General features: G+C 43.2%; 1 protein-coding gene across 1 annotated transcript in view; it reads right to left on the minus strand.

Moving 5' to 3' along the window:
• The window catches only part of cemip (cell migration inducing hyaluronidase 1), a 91,188-nt gene extending 67,594 nt beyond the window's left edge, over window positions 1-23,594 (minus strand). Inside the window, exon 1 of the mRNA XM_079554665.1 lies at window positions 23,286-23,594. The gene's annotated coding sequence lies outside the window, so the exon portion shown is untranslated. The remainder of the gene's footprint in view (window positions 1-23,285) is intronic.
• Between the last annotated feature and the right edge of the window lie 848 nt (window positions 23,595-24,442).

Raw genomic sequence — 24,442 nt, forward strand, 5'->3', positions numbered from 1 at the left:
GCAGGGTTAGTTTGTGCTATTAAAGGAGAGGTATGAGTCAGCGAGAGCTTGTACCAGCCAGGATTTTTGGATTAACAGAGACTTTTCCACTTGTACCTGCTTGCAGTGGTTGAAAGTATTGAGGTTAGAAAACGTGGTCAAAAAAGTACACACTTAGAGCTTATCTTTCATCTTTTAATATATTTTAACTTTCTACATTTTATCGCTGGTGTTTGTAGTCTTAGATCATTTCAATTGAAAAAGGATTTTTTTTATGTGAAAGTTAATTTATGCTTGTTCCATTGGCATTACCATTTTTATCTTAGATTAGTTCAAACTCATTCAAATTCACCTTAAAAGGTTCACGATGCAACTTTTTATGTTGAGTTGATTAATATGCATTTGGCCGCTCAGTGACCCAGCGGATGCTTGGGTGGTTAGTAGGGCTGGGACAAAATATTGGATTGTATTTGGATTGCAATTACTTTGTGCTTCATTATTGTTGTCATGGCGTCATGAAAACAGGAAGCAACCTCCCTCTCTCCTGGTACAGCTGAATTTTCTGCAAACTGCATTTGTGGTTTTCTATGTTCCACATTGATTTTCTGGATTCTTTTGTACGTCTTTGCTGTGTTTTTGTGAAGGTTTGGTGGATTTGTTTACTTTGAGATTCCAAAATGGTCCTGAAGAAAGCAGCTTTTTAAAGGCAAACAACATGAGACCAACAACATAACAGCTAAACCCACTTGCGACCTACACATTTCTTCTTCTGAGACACTGAAGAGACACCAAGAGCCCCAACACCTGCAGCACAGAGGGGGCGTCACAAGAGGAGCTACAGGAAACAAAAATGGGACAAACGAGGAGAAGGTGAAAGACTGTTGTGGAGCGGAAGGGGCTGCGCAGGAGGAAGGAGGAGGTAGAGGAGCTGACCAGTGCAGGACACCATGCTCTGAAACAGGGACAAACCCAGGAGGCGCTGGACCGTTTCAGAGGATCAGAGGAGACAGAGGGCAGCCAAACAGGTTGCTCAGCTGCAGGAGCTCAGGACTGACGCCTGAACAATATTTCGTTGTACAGTTGTACAATGACAATAAAGCACTTTATCTTCAATACCAAGTATTGATACTTTATCCCAAAACTTTCAATACTTGTGCTTTGAGGCATTTTTATCCTGCACTCCTTTGCTTTCCAGTAAAAGTTACACAGCACTTTGTTACATTTTGTGTTCTGTGCACTTTTCAATCCTAAACTTTGGACACATGACTTTAACACATTTTAAGGAAAACATATTACTTATCATAATTACTTAATGTATTGCAATACAGATCAGATCGGCCCCTGAGTATCTTGAAACGTATCGGATCGTCCCAGCCCATAGGATAACACCTTTACCATCCCAATGGTCTGTAGGACGCTCCAGGATCAATTCTTTTTTAGGTTTTCACTGATGATTGAACCGTATCCATGGTTACGTATACATTCCATTCCGAAAATCTGCCAAAAACCCTAAAACACCCGAGATAAGACTGATCCTGAAGCATCATGAAAATGGATGGAAAAGATAACCACCCATACAAGGGAAAAATACACACAAATATGGACTTTTTAGAACATAAAACGTTGCATATTTTTAGGCAAGAAGCTATGAGGACTAAGACTATTAATAGCTTCATAAACCAATAATATAACATTAAGATCTATTTAAATGGATTCAAATTAATTTAAAAGGACTGAAGTTACGAAACCCCAGCGCCACACTCAGTCTGACGTTTGCCCTGGTTTGATAAAAACAACACAATCCTAAGTAAACATTACACATGTTTAACTCTTTCACCACGTACTTTTACTTTTAAGTGGTTCTTTCACATATTTCCACTTGGTGCCAATACCTCAGACCAGTCGCGGTTTCAGTACGATCTGTTTGGGTCAAAGTGAGCTGAGAAAGTACGTAATGTAATGTAAGCAGACTGTCGGACGCTGGTTTGCCTGAGGAGAGACAAGACAGCTCTCTGAAACAGGCACAGCCTCTGTAAACATTTATCTGCATACTGTAAAGTTGAGGACACTGTATCAAAGTATCCTCAGATCAACTGGAACATTTGGGAACAAAATATGCTTAAACTTTTTCCATATTTTCAAAGTTGTTTATGTTAAGTTTTATTTTGGATTTCAAGACATTTGGCCAATCAGAAAGTAGAATGAGCTTTACACTTGAGGTTGCCAGAACCCATGAGGATCTCTACTTTACTTGAATTGCATTTTTGCTGAGAACTCACTTTTTTCCGCTACATTTGAAAGATAAATATAATAGTTTCTACTCCATTACATTTGGGTCAAAAGTAAAAAGATCATTTCAGCAGCATGTTTTAGCCTTCTTAAAGGGCCTATATCATGCAAAATCAACTTGTTGGAGCTTTTAGCCATGTTGTAATGCTATTTCCTTATCAAAAACACCCCCAGAGTGGTTTTTGGCCGTATTCACACAGTTCCCAGCAATCTTCCTGAATCCTGCTTTCTGAGCAGCTGCTCCGCCCTCGCCTGGAAAACGACTGAGTTGTGACAGATAGTGTCAAACAGGAAGAGCCCGACATCTGTAATGTAATGCCTTATGGTCTGATTTGAATGTATATAACAGCTTTTTCATTATTTCTGTTGTAAGAAAGAAAGAAAGAAAGAAAGGGAGAAAAAAAAGAAGTGCCCGAGGCGTCCGTGCTGCCCGTGTGGAGAAAGCGTCTGATGTCATTGAAGGTTGTGAAGAAGGAGCTCTTTCTAAACTATTCTGGACAAGCCTGTTCTTTTTTCTTACCTAACGATAATGTCATGAAGAAAAGCGTGTTTGGCTACGAGAGGTGCAGGACTTTTCTCAACCTTCCTAAAGAAGAGGCCACTCGCCAGAAGTGGGATTCGGCGACTATCAGCCAAAATAGTGTTTTTCTGTGACTGTCTCTTGATGGATGTTTGGTGAACCTTCGCCAGAATCAAAGTGGATTAACTTTCATAACCAACCCGAGTCCCATAATGTAAACACCCGATGGAGCGGCCTGGACAGAACGGCGAGTCAATCAAAACGCGTGTTAGGTTGTGTGTGTTAGCCATTTACGAAGCTGCCGCTGTGGAGAAAACAAACGCACCCCCTGAGCGTCATGTTTGCACTGAAAGCTGTGAAGAAGGAGCTCTTTCTAACCTACTTATAACCTACTTCACTTATTGCTGTAATATTTATATTTCATTTACTGCTAATGTTGCATGGGCATATTAGCCCGGAGAGAGGGGGCGGAGTTAACTGAATTGAAGTGTAGTGTCTTCCGGTTTTGCAAAATACCCCAGAAAATACTTATATTTCTCACAAAAAATAGTACTCTATAGTGGTAGAGGTACAATATGTCATATAAATGCCTATAGTTTACTTTGGGATGGTTTAAATAGCATGATACAGATCCTTTAAAAGCCTTTTAATGTACACTCCAGAACAGTAGGCGGCGCTGTGCAGAAGTACGGAATGTACGCACGGAAAGGAAGACGGTTTGTCCTCGTCGTGTTGCCGTACAGAGGGTGATGGTTTTGAAACTGCAAACTTTCACTTGATAATTTAACAGAGCAAAACTTACTTGTATTGGAGTAATATTTGACTATAGTAGTAATGTGCAAGTATTATGACCTTCTTTTCCAGAACAGTATGTCTAAGAGCAGGTCGTACTAAACATGAGAGGCCTTTCTCCTACCACCACATTCCCAGTAAAATTGCTCGAGCACGTCACTCCACGTTATACGATGATAAAAAGCTCGGAAAAGTCCAAATCCTGGAGGTATTATCCAGTTGTATATAAACCTGTCTGTTCTGGTGTAGACTAGTGTTAGCGCTGTGTAAAATCTTACGAGAGATGACTTCCTGCAGGTGTGCGCTTGGAGGTGGTCATTATCAGCCTGAAATGGTGTTTTGTTTTTTTTGTCCTTTCTCCAAATGATACACTTGCAAAGGAGACACATTGTGCAAAACTTTTAATCATGATGTAACGTCGTTCCTTCGTCAGAAACACTTTATTTTTCTTCTACTGCTGAAGTGCTACAATCTGTCTTTCCCGGATCTTGGAACTGTCTCCACATTTCACAGGCCCATAATCCAATACCACACTTGTTATGAGCAGTTCTGCACTAAAATGGGGTCATTTATCAAGGTAAGATAGTGAGTGCAAGCTGGAGAATAGCAGGTAGCTATTTGTGGCCATGTTGCACCTAATTTAATGAAATTGCTTGGATTACAGTTTTAGAGCCCCAAATCTGATCCACTTTTGCACATGCGACTTGTTTTTTTTTTACAGGGCTATTGATTTGCTGGCACGCAATTTGCTGAAAGTGAATGTTTTCTTTTCACTGTTTTATAATGTGTCATTCTTATTACTGCAGGCAGCGGACGCTCCAGGCCACTTCGAAAAAGCCAACTCCTTTAATCCGGTGTTTTATTTTTAAATTGTAAAATATCAATGCTGAGTTAATGTTTTTTAAGTCAGACACATCTGCTTTTGGGCATCTCAACATTTATATTAAACATTTTAGGACTTGTAATTTGATGTGTGTGGATCCTTTTTCAATTGTTTCACTTTAGGATTCAGCCTCGCCTGCTTTTGGATGGACGTGATGTTTTCTATTAAGCTAAATGTATGTCTTAAAGGGACTACACAGAGTTTAAAAATATATAAATTAAGTACTTTCCTCCCCCTAAATGTTCCAGCCATGTCCTCATGTGTAGAATGAGCCCAGACCTGTTCACCACAACTGCCTCGAAAATCCTGCACTGTCACTCAGAAAGGTGTTAATTTGGGTCCGAAGTGCCGTCATGCACGAGCTTAATATAGAAGTTGCAGTTACGCATTAGACCTGAGGTGGCAGTAGTGAGCATAAAATGACTAACTTGCATCTAGCCCCTTTAAACAGTACAAGCTTTCAAATTTTGCAAATGGCATGCTCGTACATCAATGGCGCAGTCAGTAAAAATGTATGAACTTTTAAAAAAAAGGGGGAGGATGGGTTCTATCTAGGGCTGGAAAAGCTCCAGTAGGGGGCGGTATCGAAAAACTTTTTTTTACATTTTCTGTACTTTTTCTCTCCAGATGTCAATGAATGATCTGCAGTGAGTCTAAAAAAGCCTGAACTCATGAGCAGCTCCACGTCATCTTAAAACGAAGCAAAGCTATAACTTACTAACACTTTAGTCATTATTAGAGATGGAAGAGCCATGGTCTGAGCCAGGACTAAACCAGGACTTACAGAAAACTGATTATGTTTTAGTAATGGAACCGCATTTGTTTTGCCTACCTTTAGTATATTCTCATGCATTTGTATGGAAAAACACTGTGCATCTAATTATAAGGCATCTGTATTGATCCTGGAAGTTGGACCACAAACATTTTAATTTAGACACTTTTAATGTTTGTGATAAAAATAAAAATAAATCAATTTTAGGGCCTTGAAGGACACCTTTATCTGGAGATATTTTCTAAGTACTTAAAGGAACAGGCCACCGTTTTTCCATACTGAGATATGTTCTTACCTGAGCTTAGACGAGTTGATACGTACCTGTCTGGTCTTTGTGTGTGCCCGTGGAAGAGCATGGTAGCTTCCAACTTCACCCCCATTTGGAGCTATAGGAATATGCTGGGAGAAGCCAAATGCTAAGAACATCTTTTGGGCATGCACAACATCTTTGGTCTTTTTGCGTGACTGAGGGCACACACAGAGACCAGACAGGTACGTATCAACTCGTCTAAGCTCAGGTAAGAACATATCTCAGTATGGAAAAACGGTGGCCTGTTACTTTAATATATCAAGGTTATTGTGTGAAAAGTACGTTAAATAGTCTGAATAAAACCAATATACAGTAGAACAATGAAGTTTCTCAGTCATCTAGGTCATGTAATTTACTAAAAAAAAAAGGTGAATCAAAACATTTTTTTTGTGTGTCTAAAACCAACATAGGAATGTGTAAATGCGTTCTGTGGTTTTATCCTGAACATACACTGAAATTTAGAGCGCGGTCTCTCCACCTGAGGCATGTACTATAAGCCGAAATGTCTTTGAAGATGGAACTCAACGTTTATGTCACAACAGAAGGTTTCAAAGCGTTCGGTATCCAAGGATGTGCTCTTGTCCTTGTGCCAAGAAAATCAATTTCTGTCACTTTGCAGTAGAGCCTCTGACTTTCTCCCAGGAGACGGGGACTTGGATACAGAAGTGTGCAATTAGCTTCCTATTGAAACGTGTTAATGAACCAGAGGGTGTGAAAGCATTAGGTTCTTTATGATAATATTTTCCAACCCGTCGCATTGTGCAACTTAAGATAGTGTGGAAAGCAAGCACAAAGTAGACCGACAGTCATTTCTGTGCACACAAGACGGCCTTGTTGCCGGCTAAAGGAGCATGGAATAAAACAGTTCATGACCAGAAAACACGGTGAACTAAAATAGAAATAAGGCTATATCCACACAAAGACAAAACGCTTATAATTTCAGAAACTTTATCTATAAACACAGAACCAACTCAGTGAATGTGTGCGTCCACATGAAGCCAGACCATAGACTGTAAAAAATAATGGACGTCTTCTGCTCACTCCTCCCCATTTACCATAATGACCACTGTCGAGGGGGAATTCATGGAGGATTTACAGACTCCCCATCCCCGGCTCTGAAGAGGCATGTTCCTAAAAAGGACATACGGGCGGGATCTTCACCGTAGACTCGGCCCTTGCGTGACGTGTAGCTCGCGCTGCTCCAATGCTAACAGTCCGACCCTTATTAAGTAAGAGATTTAAAAAATTCTTCTTACGAAAACCAGCCTGGTTTCATAAATTGTGACTAACCCAGCGTTATCTCGGGAGGAATATCTAGCCTAGTCTAGTGTTGAAAAAATTGAAACCAGGCGTTAAAGTTGTTTTTAAGGTGTCTAAACTCCAATGCTTTTCAATGGGGGCCTAGTGGCGATATGGAGGTACTACAGCAATGGCGGCCCCCAGTGTCGTGGTCATAAAGCAGAGCAGCCAGCGCCCATTGAGCCAGACATGTGTAAAACCGCTGTGATTCATCTTCCACGCCTGTGTGTGGCGATGTGGCGCTAACACAGATAATAGAACAAGACTGTAGCGCATGCACTGTAAACCGTTGTGGAATATAAACATAATGAAGCCGATTCATGGATGTCCAATCTACAGAAGAGACGAAAGGTGAATTTGTTCTTCTGACGTAACGGGGCTAAAGCTGAACTGTCAGTGGCCGGACTTTTATTGTCAGTCCAAAAACACAGACTGAATGGAGGCTAACTATGTGTTTTCTACTTGTCACCTTTGGCTCGCGGACCATGGTGGAGCAGAGAGGAGCAGAGTAAAACTCATAAAGTCAGTAGATTATAGGTAACAGTCACAACGCTGGCGCAATGATGTCATCGTAATGCTGGAGCCACGGTAGCGCAGTGGTTTGCGCTCGTGCTTCACAGCCCGAAGGTCCCGGGTTCAATTCCCTCCTGGGACGGGGGCCTTTCTGTGTGGAGTTTGCATGTTCTCCCCGTGTCTGTGTAGGTTTCCTCCAGGTCCTCTGGCTTCCCCTACCACTAAAAACATGTACAAGCTTCCAGCCAGTTGATTCAGCCTGGCTCCACATCTGGAGACGGGTTCTCCATACAGGTTGTCCCAGCGGCGTCGAAGGATAGGACAAAGGAAAAGGACAAATTTCGCTGTACAATGTTGCATAATGACAAGTAAAGCTCCTTATCCTGACAGTGAATGGCGTTTTGATATCTTTCTGGTTTGGAAAACGTTTGTGTACAGACCCCCGAAATGCTGGTTTCATATGGATGACACGCTGGATTGATAGAATATTTTTGCATTCTGTCCTGAGCTGTTTTATAACGATTTGTGAAGGCAACTTATCTGCCAATGGGATGACTATTTTACACTTGAAATGAGAATTAACATTACATTTAACCTGAAATAATGTTGAAAACTTTATTAAAAGGTTCGTCGTTTTAATAAGAAAAAGTTGTATTCCGCTGGCAGATTTCTTTTCAACTGGCAAGTACTCAAATTAGGTCAAATATTTGTAATTCACATCTTTTGAATTCTTTGAAATATCTTTTTTTCAAGCTCAGTGAACAAGTCTTGCTTTGTCATGAGTATCTTTTCAGCTCCCCTTTCATGCGAACCTCATGGTCAATGCAATATCTCTACGCAACACTGACTGCCCATAACGGCGCCGAAGGGACTGTGAAGTTACTGTCAAGTTCCAAACAATCAAATCTAAACCGGGCTCATCCCATTTCAAATACAGCTGTGTGCAGTGTGGACATAGACCACAGTCCAAGCACACAGGCAGAGTTGGGCAGGTGGGGCCCGTGCCAGCGCAGCCATTTGGCCCCCACATGTCTCTGCCACAAGTGACCCTCTGGCCCGCCGCAGCTCTGCGCTCTGTAATAATGGTTTATGAGGGAGCGCAGGGCAATTATTATGTCTAAAAGTAACCCAGGAAGTGTGATAATTTCATGGTGGGAGGAGGATGACAGACATGGTGTGTGTAGTGGTCCTCACTTATGCTCTTTGACTGAGGCTCAAACAAGGCTTAAACAACAAAGAACAAAAGCGTAGGTTGGCATGGTGCAGAGAACAAAGAATTACTTTTTTTGTGATATCATTAGGCCCCCTGCCCATCAAAAATAACTGCAGTTTTGAGTAATCTTTTTTTCATCTTCTTCTACAAAAGCGCGATTTGTATTCCCTGGATTTTGTTGAGAAATGGATAGAATCTGGGAGCGACATCCCCATTTAAAAGTCCGTAAACCATCATCAAACCTATCCTGAGTGGCTCTGCATTAAAAATGTGTTCATCTCGGTGTCCTCAATTTGTTGGCATGCCCTTGGACAAAAATGGAGGCTTGTGCGTTGTTTTTAACATGTTTAATTCCATTGTTCCCTGCAGAGAGCACATGGACTGGAGTGGAGCACCATAACTAAGACTAGGTTTTGGTAAGACGTTTCAGTAGCAAAGGTAAGTTTAATGTTGAGAGTTTAAAGCAATACTAAGGAACTTGTTTTCCTTAATAAATCCTTTTCGTAGGCCCTCTGGGGGTAAAACAAGTGTTAATGGAATGATTGGAGGGTCTTTCATCTCCCCCTCGTGTCTCTGGCCAGAAAAACACACTTGCAATTTGACTGCCACCGAACCGGAGCAACCAATACACACTAATAGAATCACGAAGAAGCCAACAGGCTAACAGGCAAAGCTAACTGTGGGCTAGCGCCACTTTAAAGTATTTACAGCCAAGTTTTTTTTTCCATTGTGTAATTGGATGTACAATATCCCTCTCTCCCTTCGCCTTTTCTGTCAGCGTAGTATTTACACAAACAATTAATAAGTAAAAAATCACAACATGCTGCGACACCTGCAGTTGCGCTTATGGCCTCTAGGGGCAAGAGTTACTTAGTACTGCTTTAAAACCACGGATGAGAGCAAGTGAATAAGCAAGATTTCTGTGCAAGAAAAGGACAGGTCTTGGTATGGTTTGGATGAAGGAACAGCATTATAATATAGTTAAGAGACAGTTAAGCATAATATGGGTGCTTTAGAAAGGTTCAATTTAAAAGGGGCTAGATGCAAGTTAGTCATTTTATACTCACTACTGCCACCTCAGGTCTTATGCGTAACTGCAGCTTCTATATTAAGCTTGTGCATGACGGCACACACCCGAATTAACACCTTTTTGAGTGACTGTGCAGGATTTTAGAGGCAGTTGTGGTGAACAGGTCTGGGCTCAATCTACATATTAGGACATGACTGGAAAATGTAGTCCCTTTAAGAGATACCCTAGCTGTGTTTCCCAACCAGGGGTACAGGGACACTTAGCTGGGGGTACTTGGAACTATTTCAGATTAAAAAGAAAGTGAAACTGAATAGAATTTCAATATTAATTTCAAAGGATAGTTAGTTTTAATCATGTTCTTCAGCAAAAGGTTTGATTAGAGAGCTATTTTTACCTTCATTTTGAACACAACACACTAGGTTAGGAACGACTGCACTACAGTACAGGAAAATTGAACATGAAAACACAGGGAAAGGTCTCACACAATACGTGAACCAAACCTGAGACCTTCAAGCTGTGAGGCAAAAGGCAAAGCACTTAGCACCATCAATTCCAGATTATTCACACTATATTAAGTCTACTTTTCCAAACGTTGAAGTCGCTGCTTCTGATGTGAAGTGAACTCACTTTTACCGCGTCAGATCCTTCTGTGCGGATTTATTCACATTATGGGCACATTGGATTGTCCTTGACAACGCGCAGAGCCCTTTTGACAAATCAATCTTCAATAATAGAAATGATCTTTTCACAGTTTGCTGCACTAGTCATTCGCACCTCACTCGCTTTGTGGCACTGAGTTACTTCTGGAGCTACAGTGGCAGCCAATTTGCGCTAACGACCTCTTCGACGACAACCACTCAGTCAAATTCACACATGATGCATAAAGTGTGCTGCCCATGGACATGATGACATTATGCTCTCAGGATCTATGGGGGAAACTGCTCCAAAGCCTCTCCTTACAACAATCCTGCTCAGATTTTAAAAGTCAAACAAATTTACAGCTCCCTATTGATCCATATTAAGTCCCTTTATCCCTTTATAGCACATCCACAGTCCCGTCATCTCTCTCTCCCTCCCTCTCTCGATGGCCACACTGTCGGCACAACCTCCCCAGGATATTCAATTAGATACAATCAAGAGCCACACATTTCTCACTTGCTGGAAATTGACTGTTTACAGCGACCAAGGGCCCTACAGACATGAAGCAAAATCAACAGCAGCAGCAGGAGATGTGCGTACAGACATACACATTCCATATGAGGCTGGTAAGCGTGCCTTCATTATAGATTCATAAACACGCCGCAAGTATTTTTACCCCGCTGTTTCACCCCCCATTGGCAGGTTTTGCTTTTCGCTCGATTGGGAAACTACATTATCATGATTCATTCGCTCTGAAGTCACATTTGTGCCGGTAATCTTGTTCTGTAGCCACACCGTCTCTGGGGAAGATTGACAGAAATGTGGCTGGATATTTTGCACCAACACTCACTCGCTCCAAAGGAGCCATAGGTTGCCACAGTGGTCCGTACTCGGGCCCATTCTGTTTATGATGGCATTAGGCTAGAGTAATAATCAGAAATCATGAAATTCTTTTTTACAGCTACAGACGACGTAGCTGTATTTAACCTGATCAGATAATAGACATTTGACTTGGATAACAATGGAGGTGCTCGAAGTACTTGATTTCATTACTTGAGTAAAAGTACAGATACCACTGATCAGATATTACTCCATCTTTGAAGTAGAAAGTCTGTTTACATAAAGTGTTATAGAAAATAACTTTGCAGCTTCAAACACACAAAAATTGCACACGAGTTCACCATAAAAGCAACATGACAGACTAATCTCCTTTGACAAAACAACTGTGCAGCGCCACCTACTGTTCTGGAGTGTAGTTATGGTCACTGCATTTATGCTTTCACATGTCCAGCTGTGTTATAGAAACTTACCATCAATGGAAGTGAGTCAAAAAATGCAAAAAAGGAGATGAAATGAAACCACATGGCGCCTCTCGAGATGTCACAATTACTGAAGAGTAGACGAAAAAATGAGGTCAAGCAGCTATGATTTGTTTGCAAATTGTTTAGCCGTTGGTTCTGCTTCACCTGTTGAGCTGTGCACAGTAGTAGCCTGACACGCCAGCCTATTCTCTGTTTATTCTGAACTGAATAAACTTGGTCTGGATAAACAAGGCGCTCGGACAAAATCACGCAGGGGACAGAAACCTTCGTGCGTCTCCGTATGTGCTGCAAACTTTTAAAATAGACAAAGCAAATCATATAGTAGAAAGTACAACATTTTGCTTTCAACTGAAGTGGAGTGAAAGTAATAAGTTCCTCCTCAAAATATCCTTAAAAACTTAAGCACACCGTAAACTTAATTTGTTACTGGCCTCTTCTGGATGACAATAAACTACGTCCTCCTTCACCCTGATAAAAATTACACCATTATACTAGTCCCTGAGCAGATTATCACCCTGGATAATATCAGCACATCCTTGAGTTCTCCTGTCAGAAACCTTGGAGCCTTATTTGACCATGACGATCACTCTTTTAAAGCACCAAGCCAATTTGCGTAGCGTTGTTAATATAAGAAATATCTTACCTAAAAGCAACATCCAAGCGTTGTTTCATTGACGCTGGACTAATATAACTCTCCACTGGCAGCGTGTTCTGAAAGTTATGTGAAAAGCTGGTTCAAAAATGCTTTACAGAAACTACGCACTTCGCTCCTGACAAATCGAAAAACACAATTAGCTCTTGGGGTTTTCAAACTTTTCGCACCAACTAAGATATTAATGTAAAAAAGTACCACCACTGCTAGACCAATGCGAAACAGGTCTAAACTAGATCATGCCTAAACTGTAGAAAGCTGAATCTAATAAAGTCTGAAATGGAAGAGCCCCATGACATGACTTCTCCCCGACTCTTCCGCTCTCTTTTTTTTGTCTTGGTGTTGAGGGAACAAGCTCAAAAATTACCCTACACTCTTGGTTCCCAATGTCTCCTTGTACAGATTAAGAACTGCTGACACCTGTCTTGGGTTAGGAGCTCCAGTGGACATGCAGGATGCAGACACGGCACCGCTCTGTAGGCACGCTCCACTGCCCCTCTGATTTCGGATGAGATTAGAAAACTGTAGCTGACTTGACAGGTCTGGAGGAGTCAGGGAGAGGCTGGAATGTTTTGTATTAAAAAGAAAGTAGAAAAAAAAAGCTGTTAAATGCTGGATAGGGATCATTTTTACACGTCGGCTGGTAGAGCTGCAAGTGAACAGTGGCCCAGTGGTCAGAGTTTCTAGCAGTGATATTAATACAAATCTGTTTTGTCCATTGGCGTATTGTGAAAGCAGACATTTGGTGAAGTCTTTTGATTGCTCTGTAATTTTCTCTGTGGTGTTCAGCACTTTGGTTAACTTTGCTTTTTAAAGTGCTCTTCCAATAAATTTGGATTGGAGTTGGATAATGATGACAAATGCCACAAATATACCTGTATATACCTGTATATTTGTGACAAAGAATCACACATTTAGATTGAATTTGATGTTTCCAATACCAATAATGTGTGGTAGATCTGCAAATTGACGGGTTCATCTCCAATGTCAGGAAATGTGACAATGGGAAACAACCAAGTGCTGTAACTTCCTTTAATGCTGTCCATGAACAAACAGCATCAAAACTTGGATCTAAAGATATAAGAATCATGTTTTCGATGCTTTCATTGTATCGATACTGGTACCTAGTAGTACCTGGTAGTATCCTTTGACGGTATCCAGCCCGTTATGCCAGGCTGGATACCGGAATAACCAGAATAAACTTGACTTGCTTCTTTTCTAACACATTAAACACTATTGCTATACTAGCTGAGACCCGGCCTTCGGCCGGGCCTCGCTAGTCTCCACATTTGATATTCTGAGATTATGAGTGATTACAAAGAAATGTCCAACCCGTCACACAGTTCAGCTGTAGACCAGTGGTTCCCAACCCATTCCAAAAACTATGGCCACTAAATGTGTAAAATAATGAATGCTAAAAATAATTTCAAACAAACTGCAGTTGGAGTGTTTGATGCACCCGTACTCCTTTCTTATAAACTACAACGACAATATGTTCGCTAAACTCAGGGAATAGAATTCAAGAGACAGTGGAATAATTATGGATAAATATTAGGGGTTCAGCTCTAACGGTTTAGTTCACGGTGCAGGACCCGTGGTTTGGTGCATCCCGGTAGTGTACAATCAAAAAAATAATAAGTAGGTTTTGAAATGAAATAGCCTAATGATCGTTGTTTGACAGTATTTATAACCTTACAATAAAATTGGCAATGCTTTCAAAGCTGCTTTAGAATAAAATGTACCTCTGGGCTCACAATACGTGAAAGCAAAATAGAAAACAAATGGTCCAGCAGCAAAGGAAAAAAAAAGGAAAAAACTACGCAGTGCAGGCCATGCGCTTGTTAAGTGGTAGTTTCATTTTCGCTTTGACTCACACGGAGGATAAATCAGTCGGAGCAGCGCGTTTGATTAGAGGCTCGTGTTTTGGGCAATGTTTTGCGTGTACTTTTTTTCGGAGACAAAGCTTTGGAGACGGAATACGGCCAGGATTGGATCTTGCGCATTTGTCTGCGTCTCTGACTTTACGCAGCACTGGATCAATAATGAACCACAGCCTCGGTCACTGCAGGAGAGACATAAACAAAGACACGCAGATGTGTTTTGGAGGAGGTAACTGTACCTGTGCGGAGCGTCTGCAGCTGCAGGTTAGGGTGAGTGACGATGGCACACATCGGCCTGTTTGGATGCGCGCGCACACATACACACGCACGCACACACGCACGCGCACACGCACGCACGCACGCACGCGCACACACAGCCCGGTTTGGATGCACGCGCGCACACATGCACGCACGGACGCACACACGCACACCCAAACGCGGGCGCACGCGCGCACACACACACACACACACACACACACACACACACACACACACACACACACACACACACACACACACACACACATCGCCCTGTTTGGATGCGCGCACACGCACGGCAGTCAGATCTCGCGCACTCGCGTTGTTACGGCGGATCAGCCCCCAGCACCAACCACGCACAAACTCACTACTGTCGCCAGGCTTCCTGGTGTTCCCAAACGGTCTCCCATCCCAGTTCTAACCAGGCCCGTCCCTGCTTAGCTTCAAAGTCGGTATGGGAAATAAACATGGCGGCGCCCAGGCAGCGGCCATTGAGATAGCGTTTTCTATTATAGATGTTTAAAGGAAAAGTTCACCGTTTTTCTATGCGGAGATATGTTCTTACCTGAGCTTAGACGAGTTGATACGTACCTGTCTGGTCCATGGAAGAGCTTTGGTCGCTTCTAACTTCACCCTGTTTGGAGCTATAGGAATATACTGGGAGAGGCCAATGCTAAAAACATCTTTGGTCTTTTTGCATGACTGAGCGCACGCACAAAGACCAGACAGGTACGCATCAACTCGTCTAAACTCAGGTAAAAACATATCTCAGTGTGGAAAAACGGTGAACGAAACATGTATCAGTTCCAATTTCTCTCAATCTTAATGCACTTGATGTGTGAAATGTGAACTGAATTTAAACCTCACCAGAAATGTTCAACACTTTGCAATTGGAACCACTGACCAACGCAACGCTCTTGCTAGGTTTAATTTAAGCGTATAGATCTGGTCAGAATTTCTTATTCCTAAAGTTACACGACATGACTGACCAACGTATGAAAAGTATAATGAAAGCCTGCAAAATCAAAGTCTACCTTGGCTTTACAGTGTGGACTAGCTGCAGATGTGGTCACACAGTGAAAGGTCCTAGCTCTATAGTCTGTGTGAAATCTCCAAACCACACGCTGTCTTTCGAATAATGATTACACCAGTCCTGCAGAGCTTTTATCCACCACATTCTGTTCCTTTTATAGATCCGCCTGTCCGGACACATGCCTGGCAGCTCCTCCGGCGCTCCTGCCCATATCTGCTTTGTCCCGAGCGCTGACATGCTCTTGAATGCACCGCACGGCTCCCGCTCTCCACACCCGCTCCACTGCAACTGCGACTATGCCTCGGTAATCGACGCGCAGTGCAGGGAGTGGTCAGCAGGGGGAGTGAAGAGACGTAGAGGTGGTATAGTAATGTGGAGTTTGTCCGAGTCAATCAAGCTGAAATTCGTTAACTAGCAAATTGCAAACTCTGCCGTTATTTTCGTAATATTAAAAATATCCTGAACAAACAACAAATACAGTATACCGACTCACTGTGGTTGTGTTATGTGTAAAACCTTCTGACCCTGTAGTTTAGACCTCTACAAACAGAAATTAGAAATGGTCCCAGAGCGCTCTCTACAGGTATCAGAGGGAATGGAAAATTACAAAATGGAAAGAACTATCAGGAATTACAGTGCGCTTCAGCAGTAGAAGAAGAAACAACCAAAGTGAAAAGGTTTACTCATAGATTCAAAGCTAATAACAAAAAAAATCAATATACATATGTCATCTCTAATATAGTCAGCCATCAATTGGACTTTGTTTTTCATCTTGGACATTTGTTCTGCCTGGTGGCTGTGTGCAATCTCAACACCTGTGCACTGGTAGGTCCCTGTCGCCTGGCCAGCCAGACCACACGTTTTTTCTATTCTTTACAAAGACCTGAAGTCTCCGGACCGAGTGTGGATTCTTCGATACCCGATATGCGTGATTGACAGGCGTATAAACCAATCAGAGAAAACCCAGCTATGATGCAAGAGGGAGGGATGCTGCATGTTATGTAAAGAGATAGTTGTTTTACAATGACGGCCAGTAGGGGGGAGATAAATGGAAACAATCACCATCGGTTTTAACGAGACAAACAATATTCTATAGTTGGCAACAACAAGAAGAAAATTCTCTTACAGAAGATGAAGCATCTACATCTTCTTCTCCTGAGAGGAATAAAAGAGAGAATTCAACACCATCAAAAACCCGAGGAAAGATTTATTGTCCAACCTCACCCTCTAAGTTTCTTACAAATGTAAATTTTCAGCCAGTCTAAATCAAGACACTATGTCCTGCTGTATCGATTACATAGACTTTATCTTGTCTTCATAAATTTACAATTCTTATTTTCAGATTGATATTGCACTCCTGGTAAAACTAGTCCCATAATGCTTTCTACCAGCCGCCTCTTCCCCGACACTCCACCACAAACCACAACCACAACCATTTTGGCTCTGCGCTTTACTGCTTTTATAGCCCGCTCAAACGGTTCAAAGAGTTGATAAATATTACAGTACAGTTGAATGACGCATACTCCAATAAATTGCCATTCAACTGTATGCAAATGTCCCTGCTTGTACCTGAACGTGTCCAAACACCCCAGAGCACAATAGATCCATCATGAGAAAGAGAAAAGAATAGCAAGAAAAGCATGACACCCTTTATTTTCATCATGACTCACCGTGTTTATGCGTCTCTCTCTCTTAGTCAGCGCTTGTACTATCAGACAGAACACAAAACCTGACACACTTGACCTGACCCTGCAGGGGAGAACAAGAAGTATCCTGTGCTTTTCATATCAGCTTTTTTTTTAAATGTATTTACAATGTATGCTAATCCTCCAGCTAGGTCAGAGGTGGGCAAGCTAAGGTTAACTTAGAACTCCAAATGCACTCCTTCAATCGGGCCCACAAAACAAGATCAAGCCCATGCACTGGCTACACCCCTTACAGGTTGACACAGGAGCAGTAATTGAAGGCTACCTTAACCTAGCATAATCTACTGTGCATAGGGCTGAGTGCTATGATAATATGAATCTAATTATGATCCGACCTTTGTGACAGATCAGAAATCAGTCATAGGGACAGTGTGAACTTTCACAAGCAGAATGGTAATGGTAAATGGTCTCAACTCATATAGCGGTTTCCCACTCTCAAAGCGCTTTACAGCAAGGAACCACTCACATTCTCATTCATACACCAATGTACGCATACACTGGAGGCAAGGTGGGTGGTGAAGTGTCTTGCCCAAAGACACAACAGCAGTGTGCACCTGCAGGAGCCAGGATTCGAACCCCCGACCTTCCGATCATAAGAAGACCCGCTCGATCACCTGCGCCACTGTCGCCCACCGTGTCTGATGCTCATGATATGAACTTGGCATATCACCCACCCCTAATGTATGTTCTTTATTGATGGAGGAATCCATTACACCTTGGGGACAGGACTGCACAATATTGTATCACAGTATTAGGTGATGCAATATCCGTATCGCAAGAAGCCACTATATATTGCAAAACCACTCAAGTCTTTCATCTGACCAAGATAAGGGACCAGATGACACGGCCATTCATGCGTGTTGTTGGTGAGCGTCTGCACATATATGTGCACTGCAGGCGCGTCACAGCTCTATCTCACACTTTAATTTCTACTGATCACAAAACAATTCAGTGCAGGGAAATATACTGTAAGCAAAGCACTACAATGAGGAAAAGAGGCAGTTTTTATAAGTGAGAGGTAAGTGAGTGGTATATCTGAAGTTCTTTCTTGCCTCTTTACTACAGCTCTCGCCTCTGTCGTCAAAGTTTACAGATATGTCAGACAGAACTGTAGAAACCTATCTGCAGAAATAACCCAGTGCATCCGTAGCCTATAAGACAGATTTGCAGGTTTGTGATTGAGTCTGGTCAGAGACGGCATCAACTACATTTCTAGAGCGGAACATCTGCAAGAAAACAGGAAGCGGAATAAACAAAAAAAGAGCGGGCATGTGTTGTTGTTGCGGTGTTATTAGCGGTTCTGTGTTAATATTCAAACAGAGTTATGAAGCATAAAAGTCACCTACTGTCAATGTGTTTTTGGTCTTTATCGTTGAATGGAAAAAAGGTCTCTGCTCCTCTACGCCACTGAGGCGACTTCTGCGTCCCAAGAGTGGCACTGATTGCAATCAACACGTGACTGCAAATAAACAAATCTGATTGTACGAATCCGTTTTAGTTCGGCATGAGCGTCAGACTGATCTCTGTCCAGAAATACAGAGGGGTATCATTCTGGACTTGCCAGGCTATTGCAGACCGGGGTGGGGTGCGGAGTGGAGCGTCACCATAGGGCTCTCTCAGACAGTAACAGGGTTTGGTGTGTGTTGGTCTTTAATCAGGCAGATACAATTGTTCATCCGGGACTAGAATCATTTTTAGTACAGTTTGTTTTTTCTGGATCAAGGACAAAAGCCTTGATTTCGGGACTGTCACAAAGGTACACTGTATCGCACCTGTAGAATTTGACTCATCCTTCAATGCTGCTGCATTTGGGGTTAATGGGGAGAAGCACTCAGAGAAAACCCAACCAAACATGGGGAGAACCGGGTCATGTCATCCTCTGGACAGGTCCACATGCCAAATGGAAACAGAGTCATGCCTGGTCCTAAAAGCCCTCTGTCGTCTCCTCAGCGCAGCTCCGTGTAGCCCCGTTGGAAGCAGCAGGCCGAGACATGCAAACAAGTGCACTAAACAATTTCACAGGCCATTAAAGCACTGACAGACGAGCAGCAGGAGAGATTAGGATTTTTGATTTTGGGAATGCTCCGTGCTCGCAGCGCTCTCTCCGGCTTCATTCCTGGGTTGTGGATTCCTTGGGTTGGGACTTGGCGCAGTGCCCAGATTGGCTTCTCGGGCTTCTCGCTGGAAACTGACAGCTGCTGCTAACGTCGGACAGAAGTCTCTCCAAAAAGCAGACGGAGAGAGAAAGCGTGAGAGTCCCTGCCGAAGTGTAACAACTAAACCGGAGGCTGCTTATGGCGGCTCTCATGGCGGATTTTGGTAAAAGCCTGTCTGATTTGGTTCGGAACGAAACGTAGGAGGGATAGATTTGGGGGAAACTGTTGCAAAACATCACGTCAAGTTTGGGGATGAAATGTTTGCAATATGATAACCATATACACCAGAATTGTAATTTTGTAAGCAAAAGTTCCCAAGCTGTCATCTTTACTGGGTATTTTAGAGTTAAGGATGTGCCTCTTACCCAAAGAAGCTTCACCTGGGCACTTTTAGTAGAAGGCTGTATTTATACGACTCTAGTGGTGAGGAGTTTACCTTTTTGTGATAAGCTTTTTAGAATAAAGATGTGTGGAGCCAATAGCAAGGTAAACCACCCTCCACTATAATATAAATACAGCCTTCTCCTAAGGGATAATAGTTGCTGACAAAGCTCCTGGAGGATGACTGCTTGAGAACCTTTGTCTACTACAATCCTACAAGGTGGCAAAGTGTTCGGGGACAACGTAACACAAAGGTTGATACAAAAGTTGTGTTCACATGATCACAACATTGTAAACAGCCTATGACTTAAAATGGGTTGGTGCACCTAAGAATTATATTGTGGTAACTGTGGTAACTGTCAAAATGCTGAATTTCTGACTTGGTTTATGGATAATATCTCTATAACGGCGGGATCTATCCACGTGAAACAAAAACTGCCACAAAGTTCAGGGTCTTCTCTCTCAGCACACATGAACTAAGGTCACATGACTGATCCATAAAGGTGTCCAAGGTGGAGACAATACTCAAAATGATATGCTTGATGTTGGTCAGATGAAAGAACTTTCGGCCATGAGATGAATGTGGCAGGTTTCTGAATCCAGTCACTTTCAAATAATGATCATGGAAAACATTTGTAAATTTTCTGTTTGTAGATTCCTCTCCGAAACTGTGTCTCTCCCATTGAGTTGTATAGGCACCTGCTCCAAGTGAAATTATGATAATGATGGGACATTCTACAATGTCATGAACACAGCCTAGTCCCAGACCGTGTGGAGCCTTTCTGAGTAGAAACTGCATGTTCGTCTTGAGCCTCCGGGTGGTCCAGCCCTGAATACAGGCACAATTTTCCCCTTATTCATCCCCGTCCATTAAACCATTTCCTCTTTGTGTAAGCACTGCCTGTAAGTTGGAATATCCATTGAAATCGATGGACGAGCATGAAGAAAATTAACCCAAGATAAAAGTGCCCACAGTGACTTTCTGAATAAGGTGAATATGCTAATCCCCAGTGGCCCAGTGGCTTTGTGGAAAAGTTCTAATCCCTTTTCCCTCACAGCAGGAAGGTCCCGGATTAGATCCCCTGATTGTGTGAGCACGGCTTTTCTGTGTGGATTTCAACCCCATAACGCCCACTATAAGCCTGGCTAAAATTAAAGTTGTCTCAAGATTTGGAGATGTGTACCCGAGCGAGCGCTGCATCGCGGTTACCTACAGCTCTTTTTTGAAGGACGGGTCAAATAGTGCAGAGAGAAGATTTCCCAATATGGGGACAATAAACTGTGTACAGCAAATATGAGGACAAAATGCCACAGAATAACCTTGGCCTCAACCTATTACCTGGAACAACATTTGTTAATGAGTCTTTAGATAATGGCAGAATTATCGCTGGCTTATCATAAGCTTTTGTATAGGCCCCATTAACTCTGTTGACATTGCATATGAAGAAAAAAAAAACACAAAGCAATCGTTTCTTCATAAAAATACATCTGACCTTCCAAGTTCCACCAGGCCGAGATCAAGATCAAACCAGGACTAAGGTGAGTCTGAAAAGGGTCGTAATAGAATGCCTAAACTTTGTGTAAAGAAAAAAACAACTTAATGCATTACTAAATCACAAATGAAACTCTCTATATAAAGATTTGCTTTTGAACAGATGAGAGTAGCTGCTAGAAGAGAGATGGGTGGTACCATAAGTCAAACCCCTCCAACTGCTCTTTAATATCCTGCTTGCTGCCAAGACGAAGATCATTATGTGCTGCTGACGAAGCTTCTTTGATGAGAGCAGAAATGGGGCCGACTGATTGCAAAACGTGGCTGCAAATCTACGCCAACAGCCACTCCGATGACCAGCAATCACACTGACATAAACAAAGGGTGGGTGAAGTGTCTCGCCCAAAGACACAAAAGGAGTATGCAACTTCTCAGAACGCCAACCTAGTATCAAGACAACCGTTCCACTAAACAAAGCTGCACAATTTTGGGGAAGGTAATAGCGAGTTTGAAAAAAGTAATCTGTGCGACAACCAGCCAAAGTGTCCCCTACTCGGAAACTCATGCTTTCAACAACAAATCAGGCTCCAACATTATGACCAAAACGCCTATTCCAGCATTCCTTTTTCCTCGTATGTGCTCATGGCTTTGGCTCTTACACAAAATGACTCTGAGTTTGATGTTTCAGTCGAGTCACGGGTCTCAGAAATGACTCGGAGTACAACATCGCTGCTACGTGGTTAATGGCTGTTCCCCCGAGGTCTGACTTTCCGAAGCAGCGCTGCACCTGCCCGACTCCCGCCAGCACAACCACAGGAGGTGACGAGGGTGGGCTCGCTGCACAGCCTTGTTTCCTGTCACAGATTATTAACGGCGCTGACGGGAGAGAAGGGAGCGCGCAGGGGCTATATCTGCTGCTTTGGGGAGCAATACCACGCGCAATACAGAAGGTTTCTCATCAACGCGGTCCCGAGTGTGCAATAGCACTGACCGCAAGGCTCCCGTTATGGCCCTATGTCAAGCTTTTGAAATACACCTGGAGTCCACTGCGAGGGTTAGCCTATTTCACGTTTTATGGCTTCATTAATGCGGGTTGTTTGTCTTCTTTTGGACAACTGGTCGTGCCACGGCGCAGAGAAGGCAAGGATTAGGCATTGGGTGCCCTCCGCTGGCATAAAAAGGGGAGTGAAGTGTGTTGAAATGGATAATGAGCAGCATGCCTGTTTGCAACGTGACACTAACTTACAGTATAATGAGATGGAAATGGACAGGCTAATGGTCAGAAAGGGTTTGGTGAAGTTGAAGGAAGGCTGCTTTGTTTGAAAATATGTAGCCTCTAAGACTAATGGCGATTAACAAATTACGAAGACTGCAATTACTCAGTGAAATCTATCATTCTTGTTTGTTGCAGTTCATTTCAGTCTTCGTTTAGCTGTGTTAATTCTTCACATAGCCTATCTATTGATTTATATTGTTTTTGCAACATTGCTTGGACAATTTGAAAAAAGTTGCTTTCCCCCCTTACATTCACTATTGCAGAAAGCACCATTAATAACAAAAGGGACAACCAACAAAACACATTGTGATAACCTTTGCTGCATTTTATTGTACATCTGTTTTCACAGCTTGCTATTTTGCCAAAAATAGCATCTAAAAAGGGAGGCACTTCAAGCGAGCGCTTTAAACAGTTATTTTTCAATGGTTCTGCAAGATGTTCTGATGAGGAGCAATGAAATAAAACTAAAGAACTAATATGTGACAACCAGCCCCGGTATCCCCTAAATGCCAGCAGTGCAATTGGCACTAAAATGTTGCAGACGCAGTGCCATAATCAGCTTTTGGTCAAAGTAGTCTCTTGCGCGTCTCGTGACAGGGTTCAGCCGCTTGTCAACTGTACCAAAAGACACGCGCACAAAGCCCGCCTGTGCGCGGACCTGTTGGTACGGAAGCATGCGGGCAGCACTTGTTTACAGAGTGAGCCGCTCAAGACGAACTGTGCACGGACTGCGCCTCGCTGTAGCCAAAGTAACCAAGGAAGGGGAGACAGCGCAACCAGCCAGCGCACGCAACTGCCCATCCACACAGCAGAGACCCCCGCGAGCGCACACCTGTGGCGCTCCATGCACTCACTCATGACTCACACACACACAGAGGGGATGATCTTACCGCGCCGTGCGGTCCAACGCGGCAGGAGACAGAGAGCGGCGGAGACGGCGGCAGACGCGGCGGCGGTGCTGGTGGTGTCGGAGCGCTGATGGAGAGCGGGTTCAGTCTGCAGACGGTGTGTGAGCGCGCGCACACGCCATCCCCTCCTCGAGACTCCGCCGCCTCTATTTACTCCCGCTCCAGATAAGACACGCCCAGCCGGCGCGTGTGGCCCCTGCAACTGTCAGACGCACCGGGCTCAGCGTGGACACACGACACGGAGCTGGCGGGAGGGGGTGTCGTGTGTGAGTGTGCGGGCTCGTCTTACCGGTGTCTCTGCGCAGTGGTGTCTGGAGGGGATGTGCCTCTCTCAAGTATTATAATAGTATTCAAAAGTGGCCTGTCACGCAGCACGCACAGACACGCTACTTTCTTTATATTTTTGAATTCTTTCCTAGATTTTCTCTCATAACCCTCAACCAATCGTTTAAGACCCATGTGGAACCTGTCAGTGGGTCAACATCTATAGACCATTCACGGCTGAGGTTTTCTTTTACAACAGGCCTCAATAATTATAAAATTCGGCAACATGTGGCCATCATGTTGGAGGACGTTTCCCATCCTTACAGGCAAACTGCACCAGGACACCAGGAGGGGGCGCTCCGGAACCGGGACGTCACAGTTTGTGCGAGGATCTTTTAAAATGCGATTGAAGGCACATTATGCCCAATAGCAGCACACAGAAGTATTTTAGGGGGAGATGTAGCTTTCTTCTTTGACCCTCCATGTGAACCATATATCCAAGTCATTTCCCCCCAGCAGCGCCTGTGGAAGTGATGTGAAAGTGCATGATAGATTGGTCATGGAGGAGCATTAAAGCCCTGCGTAAAGAACGTATATTGTATAAAGCAACAAAATTCTGCAGTATAGCTCAGTATTCTCACACTAAATCTTAAGGTTGTCGGTTCGATCCCCCAAGAATCTTCTCTCTGTGTCCTTGGGCGAGAAGCTGTGTGGATGTGGTGTGTGGGTGAGTGGTTGGTGTTGGTTGCAGGGGCCCTTTGGCACAGACAGACCAGTGCGCAGCTTTGTCAGTCTGCACCCTAAGGCGGTGGCTGTGTAATAGATTGCCACCTGCGAGTGTGGCGTGAAAGAATAATAGTCCCTTCTAAAGCACT

The sequence above is a fragment of the Gobius niger genome, assembly GCF_951799975.1.
Source record: "Gobius niger genome assembly, chromosome: 4".
Classification (NCBI taxonomy): Eukaryota; Metazoa; Chordata; class Actinopteri; order Gobiiformes; family Gobiidae; genus Gobius; species Gobius niger.